General features: G+C 44.2%; 1 pseudogene; it reads left to right on the top strand.

Annotated features, from left to right (window-relative positions):
• Window positions 1-17996, top strand: part of LOC124043713 — an 81247-nt pseudogene that overhangs the window by 39491 nt on the left and 23760 nt on the right.

A 17996-nucleotide genomic window follows, 5' to 3' on the forward strand; every position in this document is an offset into this window, starting at 1 on the left:
CTAGCATCACTACTCTGGACGGTTCTGACTTAGAATATGTGGACAACTACAAATACCTAGGTGTCTGGCTAGACTGTAAACTCTCCTTCCAGACTCATATTAAACATCTCCAATCCAAAATTAAATCTAGAATCGGCTTCCTATTTCGCAACAAAGCCTCCTTCACTCACGCTGTCAAACATACCCTCGTAAAACTGACTATCCTCTCGATCCTCGACTTCGGCGATGTAATTCACAAAATAGCCTCCAACACTCAGCAAACTGGATGCAGTCTATCACAGTGCCATCCGTTTTGTTACCAAAACCCCTTTTACCACCCATCACTGCGACCTGTATGCTCTCGTCGGCTGGCCCTTGCTACATATTCGTCGCCAGTCCCACTGGCTCCAGGTCATCTATAAGTCTTTGCTAGGTAGAGCTCTGCCTTATCTCAGCTCACTGGTCACAATAACAACACCCACCTGTAGCACGTGCTCCAGCAGGTATATCTCACTGGTCATCCCCAAAGGCAACATCTCTTTGGCCGCCTTTCCTTCCAGTTCTCTGCTGCCAATGACTGGAACGAATTGCAAAAATCACTGAAGTTGGAGACTTATAACTCCCTCACTAACTTTAAGCATCAGCTATCTGAGCAGCTTACCAATCACTGCAGCTGTACATAGCCCATCTGTAAATATCCCATCCAACTACCTACCTATTCCCCATATTGTTTTTATTTACTTTTTTTGCACACCAGTATTTCTACTTGCACATCCTCATCTGCACATCTATCACTCCAGTGTTCATTTGCTAAATACTTTGCTACTATTGGCCTATTTATTGCCTTACCTCTTTTCTCCATTTGCACACAGTGTGTATAGATTTTTCTATTGTGTTATTGACTGTACTTTTGTTTATCCCAAGTGTAACTCTGTGTTGTTGTTTTTGTCACACTGCTTTGCTATAATTATCTTGGACAGGTCGCAGTTGTAAATGAGAACTTGTTCTCACAACTGGCCTACCTGGTTGAATAAACGTGAAATAAAATGTTTAAAAATATATCTATAAACTAATAGCAACCATGGCATCCGTAACAGAACGGGAGTAGTGTATATCTATTCATTGTTTAGCTAGCTAGCTACCTACTTGTCTTAACAAAAGACTCCACTATGTAAGTAACTATTTCAATAGAATGTTCATGATGTCACTTGGACAACTGTTGATAAGCCAGAGCAAATTTACCAGCTACGTCTATCTACTCTGATTTCAAAGCCCTCTTGTCTGAATGTGCCAGAGCACAGAATTACTGACAAATTACGAAGGCTCAACGTCCGTTGAATATAGCCGGTGTGAATAAACGTTGGCAAAAAGCATAATTAAATTGTTGCCAGCAGCACAGTTGCAGACACCAATGCTCTGGATAACGTAGAAAACAGCATAACCAGCTCTGCTAGTGCGAGTAAAATGGTAAGAGTGAGCTGTTCTCTCATTTGTGTCTGGAAGTAGCTAGCAAGCTAGCCAACATTAGCCAGTTAGCTTGGGTGATTGACTGCCGTTGTTAGGACAGAATGCTCAGATCAACCCTACTCCTCAGCCAGAGTGTCCAGTGTGCTCTCTGAAGGCTCCGACAGCGAAATGCTCTAAATTTACAAACGGACAATCTGACAACGCTGTGACACCCGTAGACTGTGGTGATTTTAGCATGTAAATCTCGCTGGGGCAAACATTTTTAAATGTGGGATGCATACCAGCAAAGTCACTACGCAACACTAAACAATACATTGATTGCACTATACCACTTCTACACCTGGCTATCAGCAGAGCCGTCTGGCAGTGAAACTGTTCATTCAGTCTTGTTTACTGCCTTTTCAAAAAACATAGCTGATATGTCTGACTTGCTTAAAGAAATGTGGTTTCTAATGACAATTGAGGTGTACAAACTTTGGCATAAGAGGACGACAAGCGGATAAGTGGCAATCCGTAATTAAGATTATTATTATTAAGATTAGCGATGAAGACGTTAAAGAGCGAGCTAGGACTGACATACTCATTAACTATTTATTCAGCGCATTTGAAATGTACAGAGATACAATTCAGAACATGGGCCGTTCTTACAGTGTTCTGCCTGTACACCATGTCAGAACCGCAGGATAGATAAAGGGGGCATAGGAGCAGACGATGAAAGCTCTTACAATATTCAATGATTACATTTCACAAAAACATGTGCACTACCAAGTCAGAACAGTAGGCGAAATTAAGAGGTGACAATAGACCAAATTATTAGGGTTGGCTACTAACAGCTTACTACACAACATACACTTAGTGTTACTTTCTTAGCTACAGTACACATATCTCCCTGGCATATTACATAATTTATGCAGCAGCATTTTTTAAGTCACCTTGTTGTGCTCTGCTCACTTGAAGGTTGCGCGGCGGTCCTTCGTGGGCAAACTTTGTCATCAAAGTCTGGCATTCTTTGGATTTATGGTTCTTTCAAGACAACTGAAAAAAGGTTGAATCATGATGATGTCAGTGATCTTCAGGTTGTACCTCTAGAAAGAGGCAAGAGGTCCCAGTTGTCTTGAACTCACTAAAGTCCAGAAATCATGCTCATTGACAATGGCCAATGTTGAATGCTTATGATTTTAAACTAGGAAAAGAGACCCTTAATCTTAGACTTGGCACCACACAGCCTCTCCACTGAATAGCAGGTTAATAATTGTTTTGCAAAGCTTGCAATTAGCCACTGATTCCTTCCAAATCAGTCATTGTTGAATTTGCCATTTCCAACTTGTTGTGTAATGTTTATGTCCAATGGACGATGAGCACCAATACGTTGTATCTATAATTTCTCTTCATTATGTCTCTTCATATGACAAGGATTAACAAGGATTTGCCAGTAGATTGTCAACTTGATTCACGATGACGACTGCTAGCTAAGATTTAGAAAGTATGAGCTACCGTAGATATAATGGTAGCTACCGTGATTTGACGTAATTTATCTGTGACCAATGACCTTGAGCCTTCTTGGATGGGCACTTCTATTGTAACTCTATGGCAGCACCCAAGGGGCTTGAATCTTCAAGCTCTACCCGTTAGACTTGGCGGCGATGTAGTGTCCCTATGAGTAACAGAACACTGAGCCAATCACACTGAGCCAACGCTATGTGTTTTCTGCTGACTTGCCCTACCACCACAGAAAGCACTGAGGTAGGCTGAAACACCTGTATTTTAGAACTGTCTCACTCAAAAAAAGAGACTATGTTTGTATGCTGCTTTATTAACTCAGTGATATATATATATATATATATATATATATATATATATATATTTACATTGTTTGCAAACTGATATGTGATCGGTATTAATGCCAAAATAACATGCAAAACAGGCAAGCCCATTTCTTGCAAAAAATGTGGGGCTCAAAAATTGTCGGGGCTCTGCCCCACCTACCCGGTTGCCACTGCCGTAGTGTAAACCAGCCTTTAGTCTTGAAATCTTTGGTTGTTTAGTATATGTCATCACATCTGAATCCTTAAAGGGATGGCCGGCGTTAGAGATTAAGCGGGTGTGAACGATGCTGAATAGGTGTAGACAAAGTGGAGCTCTCCATTAGGTTTACCAAAACATTAATTGGCCATTTTTTTCAAAATTGAGGTTACAAGTTTATTAACTTTCAAAGCAGAATTACTCTCCTATTGTTCCTCAACTTTACTGTATGATATACAATGCTCTGACTATATTTTTATCCAATGTAAAAATAAATAAAAAAATTCTAATTTTGCTACATAATACCGAATCAAGCCGATCGGTCACATTTACAGGATACTAGTGCTTGGGTCAGATCCAAGGAAAATAGGCCTTTTTATTATAGAACCAGATGGAAGTCTCTTGTGGTGATGATTCATCCCTGTTTTCTCCTTTTAAAATATTTTCAGCAGGGTGGGAGTGCTTAGGCCCAGACACAGAGTCTCATTGATGAGAGTGTTTGTTTGTCTGTGGGTATCCTAGCCACAAACCCACTCACTGACACTTGCTCACTCTCTCACCCGCTCACACTCGACAGGAGATCGAACCACATGTTTATATATTTTTCTCCTTTTCTTCTTATTTTTCTCATTTGTTCAGTTCCAATGATAAAAATGGAGCCACATGATGACTGCGACCCCCCTCAGGTGTGTCCCAAGCATTGCCATGGCCTGGCGCTACACCCCAAGCCCTACTACACTCCACAGGTGATGACCTCCATGATACCCACAGAACAACGGCCGTGCATGGGGGGTGCCTACCCCGCTTGCCAACAGAGACTGGGAGGGAAGCCTTCCTCACTGTCCTGCTCATCCTCCCCCAGCACCAGTCTCAAACTGCATGACCTGTCACCCACCACGCCCTTCTCCATGTGCCTGTCAGCAGGCCCATCCCAGTCTTCGATCCCACATGTCTCCATTATCCAGGAGACTCCTGGACACTACCAGCCACAATCTGTTCTCTACCCACCCAGTAGTGCCTCATCCTCCCCAGGTTCGCAGCCCAGCACCCCTAGGACCAGCGGCCCAGAAGCCACATTCTCCCCCACCCACTGCCTGACGCCGCGACAGCCCATCAGTGGCAGCTCTAGCCCAGTGACCAAACAGTTACCCAAAGTGCCAGAGAGAGGCGGCCGCTCGTCGAGCCCCATGCTGGCTATCAACATCAAACAGGAGCCACAGGAACTGGACCAGATGTACCTAGATGATGGTGAGTTATCAATCATACACCTCTCCAGATGATCCTATTGCATTGTGGATCAAAGCCACCATTGAAACATACAGTAAGTCATATTCTTGTCATATGATTAATTATGTATTGTATAGCCAGGTGCTTAGAAGTTACCTAAATGCACACTTAATATACAATACTATGTTATTCTACTCTCTGTCACTATTTACAGTAATTGCCTTCTCATGAACTTGGTGAGGAAGTATTTTATGATTAACAACCTCTGGTCCTTGTTCTCCCACTGCTATCAACTGACTAAAACAGGGATTTACAGTTAAATCATAGAACCCTGGTAGGTCTGTGGTGGAAATATTGTACTTTGAAGCCCATGAATAATGGCCAGGCCTTTTAAAAGATAAAATAAACATCTCTCCTCCTCTACCTCTTTTATTCCTCCCAAGTAGACTGCAAGCTGGGGATTTTAAGAAACCCAGTATTATAATCTCTCTGGTCTAGGATTCCAGCATTCACCACCTCTAAGGGTTCTGGGCTGTGTGCTGCTGATTTTAAATAAATGTGATACATTCTCTTCCCTGGGGTTAGCAAGACAACAGTGCTGCGTGTCCCAATACCAATCACTAGGAGGAAAACATCCTTCAGAGCTAACCAGCAGCGATCAGCAGCAGTGAAATTAGAGTTCTTTGACCAGACCCCACCCCCCACTGAACTGAGCTCAAATGTTGGGATGGTGCTTCCTGGCCCTGGATTGGTTATTATGCTGGCACTACGGTCCAACCATTATCATGGTCCCCTTCCTGCTAACAGTCTGGGTAAATAACACACTGACTGAAGCTCTGTTAGGCTGCTGTCTGGGGTAAATCAAGCAGCAGAGCTCATGCTGTGGTAGGTTATTTACATTGCTCATCTAATATTTTTTATTTATTTTTTATTTGACCTTTATTTAATTAGGCAAGTCAGTTAAGAACAAATTCTTATTTTCAATGACGGCCTAGGAACAGTGGGTTAATTGCCTGTTCAGGGTCAGAACGACAGATTTGTACCTTGTCTGCTCGGCGATTTGAACTTGCAACCTTCCGGTTACTACTTGGACAGGATGTGAGAACAGGATGTGAGTTTCTGAGGAGAACTGCCTCCCAATTACACAGTGTATTTTGGCAAATAGGATTTTTAGACACACTAGGCGTTCCAATCAAATGTGACTTCTCACTTCAGTAAATGTTTTTGGCACAGTTACATGTGGATTTGTATTTTATAGACTCAATCAGGTGTGGTGTTATGTTAATTAATTGTCGACCATACATGTTAAATCCCACATAAACAAATAGACAGTGTTTTATTTTGTGCAACGAATCCTACTGTCCAATGGTTTGTAACTTATTCGATTCAGCACTAACAGGAAATTTGATTTGTGAAAATTCTCATTAGGGTTGGCTGCTCAAGTCATGCTTCCTGGATTTGTATTAGTTTAAAATGGTGAGATACAGTAGATTAAAGCATGGGTTCTCAAGTGTTTTACTTGGGACCCCCATCCAGCATTGGAGAACACGCACACACTGCACATCTATTTCTATGGGCACAAGCATTGTTCTGTCATGCAGGTGAAAGAGGACCCAAAAGCGACTTAACAGAAACAGAGTTTATTTAAGTCCAAACAGGGAATAACAGAAATCCTCTAGTCTGTAGAGGGGAATAACTGGAGAAGCGGCCACAGACTGCAGGTCGCTTCGGGTAGGCGCAGGCCGTAGTTGACAGAGACACCTGCTCACACGCAGCATCTGATGAAGGCAAAAAACACGACAGGACAGGGCGATACACAATCACAGCAAAAACACGACAGGACAGGGCGAAACGCAATCACAGCATGGTGAATACTAAACAAGGAACCGACGGGACAGGAACGGAACACAAAGGAATAAATAGGGACTCTAATCAGGGGAAAGGATCGGGAACAGGTGTGGGAAGACTAAATGATGATTAGGGGAATAGGAACAGCTGGGAGCAGGAACGGAACGATAGAGAGAAGAGAGAGCGAGAGAGTGAGAGAGGGAGGGGGAGAGAGAGAGGGATAGAAGGAGGGAAAGAACCAAATAAGACCAGCAGAGGGAAACGAATAGAATGGGGAGCACAGGGACAAGACATGATAATAAATGACAAACATGACAGTACCCCCACTCACCGAGCGCCTCCTGGCGCACTCGAGGAGGAATCCTGGCGGCAACGGAGGAAATCATCGATGAGTGAACGGTCCAGCACGTCCCGAGACGGAACCCAACTCCTCTCCTCAGGACCGTAACCCTCCCAATCCACTAAGTATTGGAGACCCCGTCCCCGAGAACGCATGTCCATGATCTTATGTACCTTGTAAATAGGTGCGCTCTCGACAAGGACGGGAGGGGGAGGGAAGACGAACGGGGTGCGAAGAAAGGGCTTAACACAGGAGACATGGAAGACAGGATGGACGCGACGAAGATGTCGCGGAAGAAGCAGTCGCACAGCGACATGATTGACGACCTGGGAGACACGGAACGGACCAATGAACCGCGGAGTCAACTTACGAGAAGCTGTCGTAAGAGGAAGGTTGCGAGTGGAAAGCCACACTCTCTGGCCGCAACAATACCTTGGACTCTTAATCCTGCGTTTATTGGCGGCTCTCACAGTCTTCCCCGCAGACAAAGGCAGACCGGTAATGAAGTCTAAGGCGATGTGAGACCATGGTCGAGAAGGAATGGGGAGCGGTCTGAGACGACCGGCAGGAGGAGAGTTACCCGACTTAGTCTGCGCGCAGTCCGAACAAGCAGCCACGAAACGGCGCGTGTCACGCTCCTGAGTCGGCCACCAAAAGCGCTGGCGAATAGACGCAAGAGTGCCTCGAACACCGGGATGACCAGCTAACTTGGCAGAGTGAGCCCACTGAAGAACAGCCAGACGAGTGGAAACAGGAACGAAAAGGAGGTTACTAGGACAAGCGCGCGGCGACGCAGTGTGCGTGAGTGCTTGCTTAACCTGTCTTTCAATTCCCCAGACTGTTAACCCGACAACACGCCCATAAGGAAGAATCCCCTCGGGATCAGTAGAAGCCACAGAAGAACTAAACAGACGGGATAAGGCATCAGGCTTGGTGTTCTTGCTACCCGGACGGTAAGAAATCACAAACTCGAAACGAGCGAAAAACAACGCCCAACGAGCTTGACGGGCATTAAGTCGTTTGGCAGAACGGATGTACTCAAGGTTCTTATGGTCTGTCCAAACGACAAAAGGAACGGTCGCCCCCTCCAACCACTGTCGCCATTCGCCTAGGGCTAAGCGGATGGCGAGCAGTTCACGGTTACCCACATCATAGTTGCGCTCAGATGGCGACAGGCGATGAGAAAAATAAGCGCAAGGATGAACCTTATCGTCAGACTGGAAGCGCTGGGATAGAATGGCTCCCACGCCTACCTCTGAAGCGCCAACCTCGACAATGAATTGTCTAGTGACGTCAGGAGTAACGAGGATAGGAGCGGACGTAAAACGTTCTTTTAGAAGATCAAAAGCTCCCTGGGCGGAACCGGACCACGTAAAACACGTCTTGACAGAAGTAAGAGCTGTGAGAGGGGCAGCAACTTGACCGAAATTACGAATGAAACGCCGATAGAAATTAGCGAAACCTAAAAAGCGCTGCAACTCGACACGTGACCTTGGAACGGGCCAATCACTGACAGCTTGGACCTTAGCGGAATCCATCTGAATGCCTTCAGCGGAAATAACGGAACCGAGAAAAGTAACGGAGGAGACATGAAAAGAGCACTTCTCAGCCTTTACGTAGAGACAATTCTCTAGAAGGCGCTGTAGAACACGTCGAACGTGCTGAACATGAATCTCGAGTGACGGAGAAAAAATCAGGATATCGTCAAGATAGACAAAAACAAAGATGTTCAGCATGTCTCTCAGAACATCATTAACTAATGCCTGAAAAACAGCTGGCGCATTGGCGAGACCGAACGGCAGAACCCGGTACTCAAAATGCCCTAACGGAGTGTTAAACGCCGTTTTCCACTCGTCCCCCTCTCTGATGCGCACGAGATGGTAAGCGTTACGAAGGTCCAACTTAGTAAAGCACCTGGCTCCCTGCAGAATCTCGAAGGCTGATGACATAAGGGGAAGCGGATAACGATTCTTAACCGTTATGTCATTCAGCCCTCGATAATCCACGCAGGGGCGCAGAGTACCGTCCTTCTTCTTAACAAAAAGAACCCCGCCCCGGCCGGAGAGGAAGAAGGCACTATGGTACCGGCGTCAAGAGACACAGACAAATAATCCTCGAGAGCCTTACGTTCGGGAGCCGACAGAGAGTATAGTCTACCTCGAGGAGGAGTGGTCCCCGGAAGGAGATCAATACTACAATCATACGACCGGTGAGGAGGAAGGGAGTTGGCTCGGGACCGACTGAAGACCGTGCGCAGATCATGATATTCCTCCGGCACTCCTGTCAAATCGCCAGGTTCCTCCTGAGAAGTAGGGACAGAAGAAACGGGAGGGATGGCAGACATTAAACACTTCACATGACAAGAAACGTTCCAGGATAGGATAGAATTACTAGACCAATTAATAGAAGGATTATGACATACTAGCCAGGGATGACCCAAAACAACAGGTGTAAACGGTGAACGGAAAATCAAAAAGAAATAGTCTCACTGTGGTTACCAGATACTGTGAGAGTTAAAGGTAGTGTCTCAAATTTGATACTGGGAAGATGACTACCATCTAAGGCAAACATGGGCGTAGGCTTGTCTAACGGTCTGAAAGGAATGTTATGTTTCCGAACCCATGCTTCGTCCATGAAACAACCCTCAGCCCCAGAGTCAATCAAGGCACTGCATGTAGCACCGAACCGGTCCAGCGTAGATGGACCGACATAGTAGTACAAGATCTAGATGAAGAGGCCTGAGTAGTAGCGCTCACCAGTAGCCCTCCGCTTACTGATGGGCTCTGGCCTCTTACTGGACATGAATTAACAAAATGTCCAGCAACTCCGCAATAGAGGCACAGGCGGTTGGTGATCCTCCGTTCCCTCTCCTTAGTCGAGATGCGAATCCCTCCCAGCTGCATGGGCTCAGTCTCAAAGCCAGAGGAGGGGGATGGTTGCGATGCGGAGCAGGGAAACACCGTTGATGCGAGCTCTCTTCCACGAGCCCGGTGACGAAGATCTACCCGTCGTTCTATGCGGATGGCGAGAGCAATCAAAGAGTCCACATCTGAAGGAACCTCCCGGGAGAGAATCTCATCCTTAACCACAGCGTGGAGTCCCTCCAGAAAACGAGCGAGCAGTGCCGGCTCGTTCCACTCACTAGAGGCAGCAAGAGTGCGAAACTCAATAGAATAATCCGTTATGGACCGTTCACCTTGGCATAAGGAAGCCAGGGCCCTAGAAGCCTCCCTACCAAAAACTGAACGGTCAAAAACCCGAATCATCTCCTCTTTAAAGTTCTGGAACTTGTTAGAGCAATCAGCCCTTGCCTCCCAGATAGCTGTGCCCCATTCTCGAGCCCGGCCAGTAAGGAGTGAAATGACGTAAGCAACCCGAGCTCTCTCTCTAGAGTATGTGTTGGGTTGGAGAGAGAACACAATCTCACACTGCGTGAGAAAGGAGCGGCACTCAGTGGGCTGCCCGGAGTAGCAAGGTGGGTTATTAACCCTAGGTTCTGGAGGCTCGGCAGGCCAGGAAGTAACAGGTGGCACGAGACGTAGACTCTGGAACTGTCCAGAGAGGTCGGAAACCTGAGCGGCCAGGTTCTCCACGGCATGGCGAGCAGCAGACAATTCCTGCTCGTGTCTGCCGAGCATGGCTCCTTGGATCTCGACGGCAGTGTAACGAGCGTCTGAAGTCGCTGGGTCCATTCCTTGGTCGGTTCCTTCTGCCATGCAGGTGAAAGAGGACCCAAAAGCGACTTAACAGAAACAGAGTTTATTTAAGTCCAAACAGGGAATAACAGAAATCCTCTAGTCTGTAGAGGGGAATAACTGGAGAAGCGGCCACAGACTGCAGGTCGCTTCGGGTAGGCGCAGGCCGTAGTTGACAGAGACACCTGCTCACACGCAGCATCTGATGAAGGCAAAAAACACGACAGGACAGGGCGATACACAATCACAGCAAAAACACGACAGGACAGGGCGAAACGCAATCACAGCATGGTGAATACTAAACAAGGAACCGACGGGACAGGAACGGAACACAAAGGAATAAATAGGGACTCTAATCAGGGGAAAGGATCGGGAACAGGTGTGGGAAGACTAAATGATGATTAGGGGGAATAGGAACAGCTGGGAGCAGGAACGGAACGATAGAGAGAAGAGAGAGCGAGAGAGTGAGAGAGGGAGGGGGAGAGAGAGGGATAGAAGGAGGGAAAGAACCAAATAAGACCAGCAGAGGGAAACGAATAGAATGGGGAGCACAGGGACAAGACATGATAATAAATGACAAACATGACATGTTCCTCACACAAACTGTTCACACCCCTTTGTTGGTGGAAAGAATTTTGCAGGTTTAAAGTTTATTTCCTGTAATTATACACATTTTGTCATGGGGTGCAAAGAACATCTTACAGTTTTACAAAACATTTTCTTCCGTTCTATACATTTAGCTATGTCTAATGTCTAATTACAGCTGGGGGCTAAATTATTATTATTTAAAAAAATGTTTTTAAAGTTATTTAACTGATATGGGCTTGCTGATCTGGACATTTCTAACAGATTATAAATAGCTCTCTAAGGTATGCAATGACTAACATGACGAGGAATTGATGATGCACTACCCAATTTCGAAATTGAAACTTGTGCTAACTATTACAACTTTCAAGAGTAAGTTTAATACCGGACTGCGTTCCTTCAGAAAAAAAATATATATACACTACCAGACAAATGTTTTAGAACACCTACTCATTCAAGGGTTTATCTTTATTTTTACTATTTTCTACATTGTATAATAATAGTGAAGACATCAAAACTATGAAATAACCCACACGGAATCATGTAGTAACCAAAAAGTGTTAAAACAAATCAAAATATATTTTATGTTTGAGATTCTTCAAATAGCCACCTTTTGCCTTGATGACTGCTTTGCACACTCTTGGCATTCTCTCAACCAGCTTCACCTGGAATGCTTTTCCAACAGTCTTGAAGGAGTTTCCACATGGTTGCTGACAATGGGCCTCTGTACGCCTATGTAGATATTTCATAAAAATTCAGCCATTTCCAGCTACAATAGTCCTTTATTTCTGATCTATTTTATGTTATTTTAATGGACAAAACATGCTTTTCTTTAAAAAACAAGGACATTTCTAAGTGACCCCAAACGTCTGAATGGTAGTGTATATATGAAAAAAATGTGGGGGTGGGGGGGCCCGTGCCGACCCCTTGTTCCCCCACTGGGTTAGAGTATGTTTGTGAATATATTAATGGAATGCCCATACATTCAACTTTAGTCTGAAGGAAAGATGTATATCATAGAGCTCTGATATTTGGACCTCCATACTTGCTTAATATCTGTCATACCACACCATTAAGAGGTATCCCTGTCTTCCATCATCCCAGTATCTCCCTCACCGTGCTTCCTTCTAACATGCAGTCCCCCGTCTGTTTACCATTTATCATGGAAACTCTGACTGACTAGACTAGTCTGGCCCAGTGCCTGGGCTATAGGTCTACTCTTCCAGAGACTGTGTGTGATGGAGGGAGCCCACCGGCTATAAAAGCTGCTGACTGGAGATAGAGCGGTCTGGATGCTGCATAAGCCTGCTGGCACTGTGGCCCTGAGGAGTAGAGGACCAGGGCGAACAGTGTACTGTTACTGTAAAGTCACGCCTGAGAGGCAGGTGTAGTAGGTGAAAGAGACCTGAGATGGAAAGGAAGGAAGTAAGGGAGGGAGATTAGGTTTTTACCTTGAGATTGTGCTTCCCTCAACCTTTTCTAGATATTCTTAACTTAATGAAGGAGACAAAACCTACTTTACAGTTTTGGTTAGGAGGTGTGATGTGGTCACAAAGTGCTTTTGGATTACCATGATCCAATATTGAAAGCATATACATTTTAGAGCATCTGGAAGTTGAAATCAAGACCTATTTAATTTTTCCATTGGCAATTATTGACTTTGCATGTCTTGTGCAATGCTGAATAGCTATTTAAGTGCAGGAAATGCATCAACCCATATGCTGACATAACAGATTTGTCTCACATGAAAGTATTCAGACACCTTGACTTTATTTCACATTTTGTTTGGTTACAGCCTTATTCCAAAATTGATTAAATAGAATTTTCCCCTCATCAATCTACAAACAATACCCCATAATGACAAAGCAAAAACAGATTTATTGAAATTTTGGCAAATTTATAAAAATATGAAACTGAAATATTACCTTTACATAAGTATTCAGACCCTTTACTCAGTACTTTCTTGAAGCACCTTTGGCAGTGATTACATTATAGAGTCTTCTTGGGTATTGTAAGGTTCTGCTTTTCTTTTCTTAATCAACTTTGTGTTCTTTTTCTTTGTGTTCTTGAACGTAGCCCTGTTACTTTGTGTTCTGGAACGTAGCCCTGTCTTTCATTTTTGTTCATTGATTTCACCTGTGTTCGTTTCTCACCTGGTCTCATCAGCTCCCTATTTAGTTCAGTTCTTTCTGTTTGTATGGTTGTGAGGTATTGTTTGTTTTTGACTGCTGCCTGTGTTTGACCATTGCCTGCATGTGACCACGATTCCTGCCTTCTGCGAAGGCTTAATAAACATCTGCCGCACTCTGCGCTTGAATCTCCACCTTTTTCTCCCTGAGTATTCATTACAGGTATGACGCTATAAGCTTGGCACACCGGTATTTGGGGAGTTTCTCCCATTCTTTTCTGCAGATCCTCTCAAGCTCTGTCAGGTTGGATGGAGAGAGTTGTTGCACAGCTATTTTCAGGTCTCTCCAGAGATGTTCGATCAGGTTTAAGCTCTGGCTGGGCCACTCGAGGACAATGAGAGACTTGTCCCGAAGCCACACCTGCATTGTCTTGGCTATATGCTTAGGGTCGTTGTCCTGTTAGATGGTGAACCTTCACCCCAGTCTGAGGTCCTGAGATCTCTGGAGCAGATTTTCATCAAGGATCTCACTGTACTTTGTTCCGTTCATCTTTTCCTCGATCCTGACTGGTCTCCCAGTCCCTGCCGCTATGCCACCACCATGTTTCATGTTTTAAGTTCCTCAGTGTGCGTATCAGCGTCAAATTGAAATGGTCCACTCACACAGACAGTGTGGTGAAAAAAATGTGGCTTGTCACCAAAAACCCTCACTAACTTTTACAGGTGCACAATCGAGAGCATCCTGTCGGGCTGTATCACCGCCTGGTACGGCAACTGCACTGCCCACAACCACAGGGCTCTCCAGAGGGTGGTGTGGTCTGCACAATGCATCACCGGGGGCAAACTACCTGCCCTCCAGGGCACCTCCAACACCCGATGTCACAGGAAGGCAAAAAACATCATCACAGACAATAACCACCTGAGCCACTACATGTTCACACCGCTTCCATCCAGAAGGTGAGGTCAGTACAGGTGCATCAGAGCTGGGACAGACAGAAAAACAGCTTCTATCTCAAGGCCATCAGATTGTTAAACAGCCACCACAAGCATAGAGCGGTGGCTGTCAACCTACAGACTTGATATCATTGGCCACTTTAATAAATGGAACACTAGTTACTTTAATAATGCCACTTTAAGAATGTTTACATATCTCGCATTACTCATCTCATATGTATATACTGTATCCTTCACTATCTATTGCATCTTAGCCTCTTTGTCACTGCTCATCCATGTATTTTATACTTGTATATTCTCATCCCATTCCTTTACAATATTGTGTGTATTAGGTTTTGTGGTGGAATTTGTTAGATGTTAGGTTTTCCTATGCTATATCGTGTGTGTGTATTAGGTTTTGTTGTGGAATTGTTAGATATTACCTGTTAGATACTGCTGCACTGTCGGATCTAGAAGCATAAGCATTTCACTACACTCGCAATAACATCTGCTAACCATGTGTGTGACCAATACATTTTTTATTTTATTTTATAGGGATAGTGCCAGGTTTCCTCCAGACGTGATGCTTGGCATTCAGGCCAAAGACAATCTTGGTTTCATCAGACCAGAGAATCTTGTTTCTCACGCATTTATAATAGTGTGTCATGCTTTATAAAGGGTTCATAAATGTGGCATAACTGTGTGACATAACCACAAATGTAAAATGTGACATTTTACATTTTTTGAATATGATATTAACATGTGCTTCATAAAGGGTGACTTGTTGTGCTGAAGGATGGCTTAAGCATAAACGCTTGTGCTCCTTTTGTTGTGTTTCGCTGTTGGCGGTAGGTGCACTTGATTCGTAGCAGCTCATCTTGTCTATTTTAACATAGAGAAGTATTTCACTTTCTCTGGTCATAGGAACAACATGAATTTGTTCCAGAGGCAGATCAAATTAAACTTTGTCACGTGCCAAATACAGCAAGTGTAGACCTTACCGTGAAAGGCTTACTTACAAGCCCTTAACCAACAGTCAGTGTGCGGGGTACAGGTTAGTTGAAGTCATTTGTACATGTAGGTAGGGGAGAAGTGACAAATGGGGGGTGTCAATGTAAATAGTCCGGTGGCCATTTGATTCATTGTTCAGCAGTCTTATGGCTTTCGGGTAGAAGCTGTTAAGGAGCTTTTTGGTCCTAGAAAAGAGTCTATGACTTGGGTGACTGGAGTCTCTGACAATTTTATGGACTTTTCTTTGACACTGCATATTATATAGGTCCTGGATGGCAGGACGCTCGGCACCCAGGTGCGGTGCGACTTGAGTTTCGCCATTAGGTTCCCTCAGCAGGGACAGACAGTCTTCCACCTCCCTCCCTCCACTAAGACATCTCCAATCGAAAATCAAATCAAGAGTCGGCTTTCTATTCCGCAACAAAGCCTCCTTCACTCACGCTGCCAAGCTTACCCTAGTTAAACTGACTATCCTACCGATCCTCGACTTCGGCGATGTCATCTACAAAATGGCTTCCAACACTCTACTCAGCAAACTGGATGCAGTCTATCACAGTGCCATCCGTTTTGTCACTAAAGCACCTTATACCACCCACCACTGCGACTTGTATGCTCTAGTTGGCTGGCCCTCACTACATATTCGTCGCCAGACCCACTGGCTCCAGGTCATCTACAAGTCCATGCTAGGTAAAGCTCCGCCTTATCTCAGTTCACTGGTCACGATGGCAACACCCATCCGTAGCACGCGCTCCAGCAGGTGTATCTCACTGATCATCCCTAAAGCCAACACATCATTTGGCCGCCTTTCGTTCCAGTACTCTGCTGCCTGTGACTGGAACGAATTGCAAAAATCGCTGAAGTTGGAGACTTTTATCTCCCTCACCAACTTCAAACATCAGCTATCCGAGCAGCTAACCGATCGCTGCAGCTGTACATAGTCTATAGGAAAATAGCCCACCCATTTTCACCTACCTCATTCCCATACTGTTTTTTATACTGTTTTTATTTATTTATTTTTCTGCTCTTTTGCACACCAATATCTCTACCTGTACATGACCTGATCATTTATCACTCCAGTGCTAATCTGCAAAACTGTATTATTCGCCTACCTCCTCATGCCTTTTGCACACATTGTATATAGACTACCCATTTTTTTCTACTGTGTTATTGACTTGTTAATTGTTTATTCCATGTGTAACTCTGTGTTGTCTGTTCACACTGCTATGCTTTATCTTGGCCAGGTCGCAGTTGCAAATGAGAACTTGTTCTCAACTAGCCTACCTGGTTAAATAAAGGTGAAATAAAAAAAATAAAAAAAATGCCATGTCCAAAACAACTGGGAACTCGTACATTTCTGACTTCAGTGCGTTCAAGATAATTAGGAACTATATCAGTCTGGGGAAAATCATTTTCAAAGGCAATCAAACTCAGAAACTCAGGCATCTTTCTAAAGTTTAGACCTCCGTACCTAAAGTTCACTGACGTCCTTATTTGACCTTGTTTTGTCCGAGTTCCCACTTGTCTTGGTCAGCACCAGGTACCATCATTCCAGTAAAATATGTAATACAATTTTTATTTCAATTTATGCTCAGCTGTGCCTCGCAAGTGCTACACAAACTGATCTATGCTGAACAAAAATATAAATGCAACAATTTAAGATTTTACTGAGTTACAATTCACAGAAGGAAATCAGTCAATTGGCCGACCCACTGGGGAGCCAGGCCCAGCCAATCGGAAATAGTTATTCACTTCAATAGGGCTTTATTCCTCCCAGACTATGCCGCAGGTGAAGACGCCAGATGTGGAGGTCCTGGGCTAGTGTGATTACAAGTAGTTTTCTGTTGTGAGGCCGGTTCGATGTACTGCCAAATTCTCTAAAACAATGTTTGAAGTGGCTTATGGTAGAGAAATTAATATTAAACTCTCTGTCAACAGCTTTGTTGGACATTCCTGCAGTCAGTAGGCCAATTGCACGCTCCCTCAATACTTGAGACATCTGTAGCATTGTGTGACAAAACTACACATTTTAGAGTGGCCTTTCATTGTCCACAGCACTAGGTGCACCCGTGTAATGATCATGCTGTTTAATCAGCTTCTTGATGTGCCACACCTGTCAACTAGATGGATTATCTTGGCAAATGAGAAATGCTCACTAGCAGGGATGTAAACAAATTTATGTTCAACATTTGAGAGAAATAACATTTCTGGGATCTTTTATTTCAGCTCATGAACATGGGACTAGCACTTAACATGTTTCATTTATATTTTTGTTCAGTATATTTAGTTACCAAAACTCGAGTTTTGAAATACAATATGGTCTGAAAAGGACAATATTGTCAGGCCAGGCATAGAGCCAATATTCTGTGATAATATACAGTGGTTCGTCTTTTAAAAGTTGCAGCGTACTGCGGCACAGCTTGCCATAGTGCTGCAGAATTGTATGGCACAGTTATTTAAGTGTGAACCACTGGTACCATTAATGCTAGTTTGATCACAAGATGGAATCTTTGAGAAGCATTTGATAGCTTTTAATAGTGGCTGTACTAAAGAATTTAAAACCTTTTTTTGGAAGAACGTAGTATATGGGACTGATTTTAAGAAATGTTGACAAATTCATTTGATTCATTTTATGGTGTTTCTATTCCAAGAAAAACAAAACACCCTCTGGGTTTCCGTAAGGATGGAACGAAAAATATGCCGCTGTACAACGTGACCGTCGGGAGTACAGTACTGGGCTATTTAGCTAAAGTATTCCCATGTC

Source organism: Oncorhynchus gorbuscha, linkage group LG09 (assembly GCF_021184085.1).
Source record: "Oncorhynchus gorbuscha isolate QuinsamMale2020 ecotype Even-year linkage group LG09, OgorEven_v1.0, whole genome shotgun sequence".
In the NCBI taxonomy this organism is placed as follows: domain Eukaryota; kingdom Metazoa; phylum Chordata; class Actinopteri; order Salmoniformes; family Salmonidae; genus Oncorhynchus; species Oncorhynchus gorbuscha.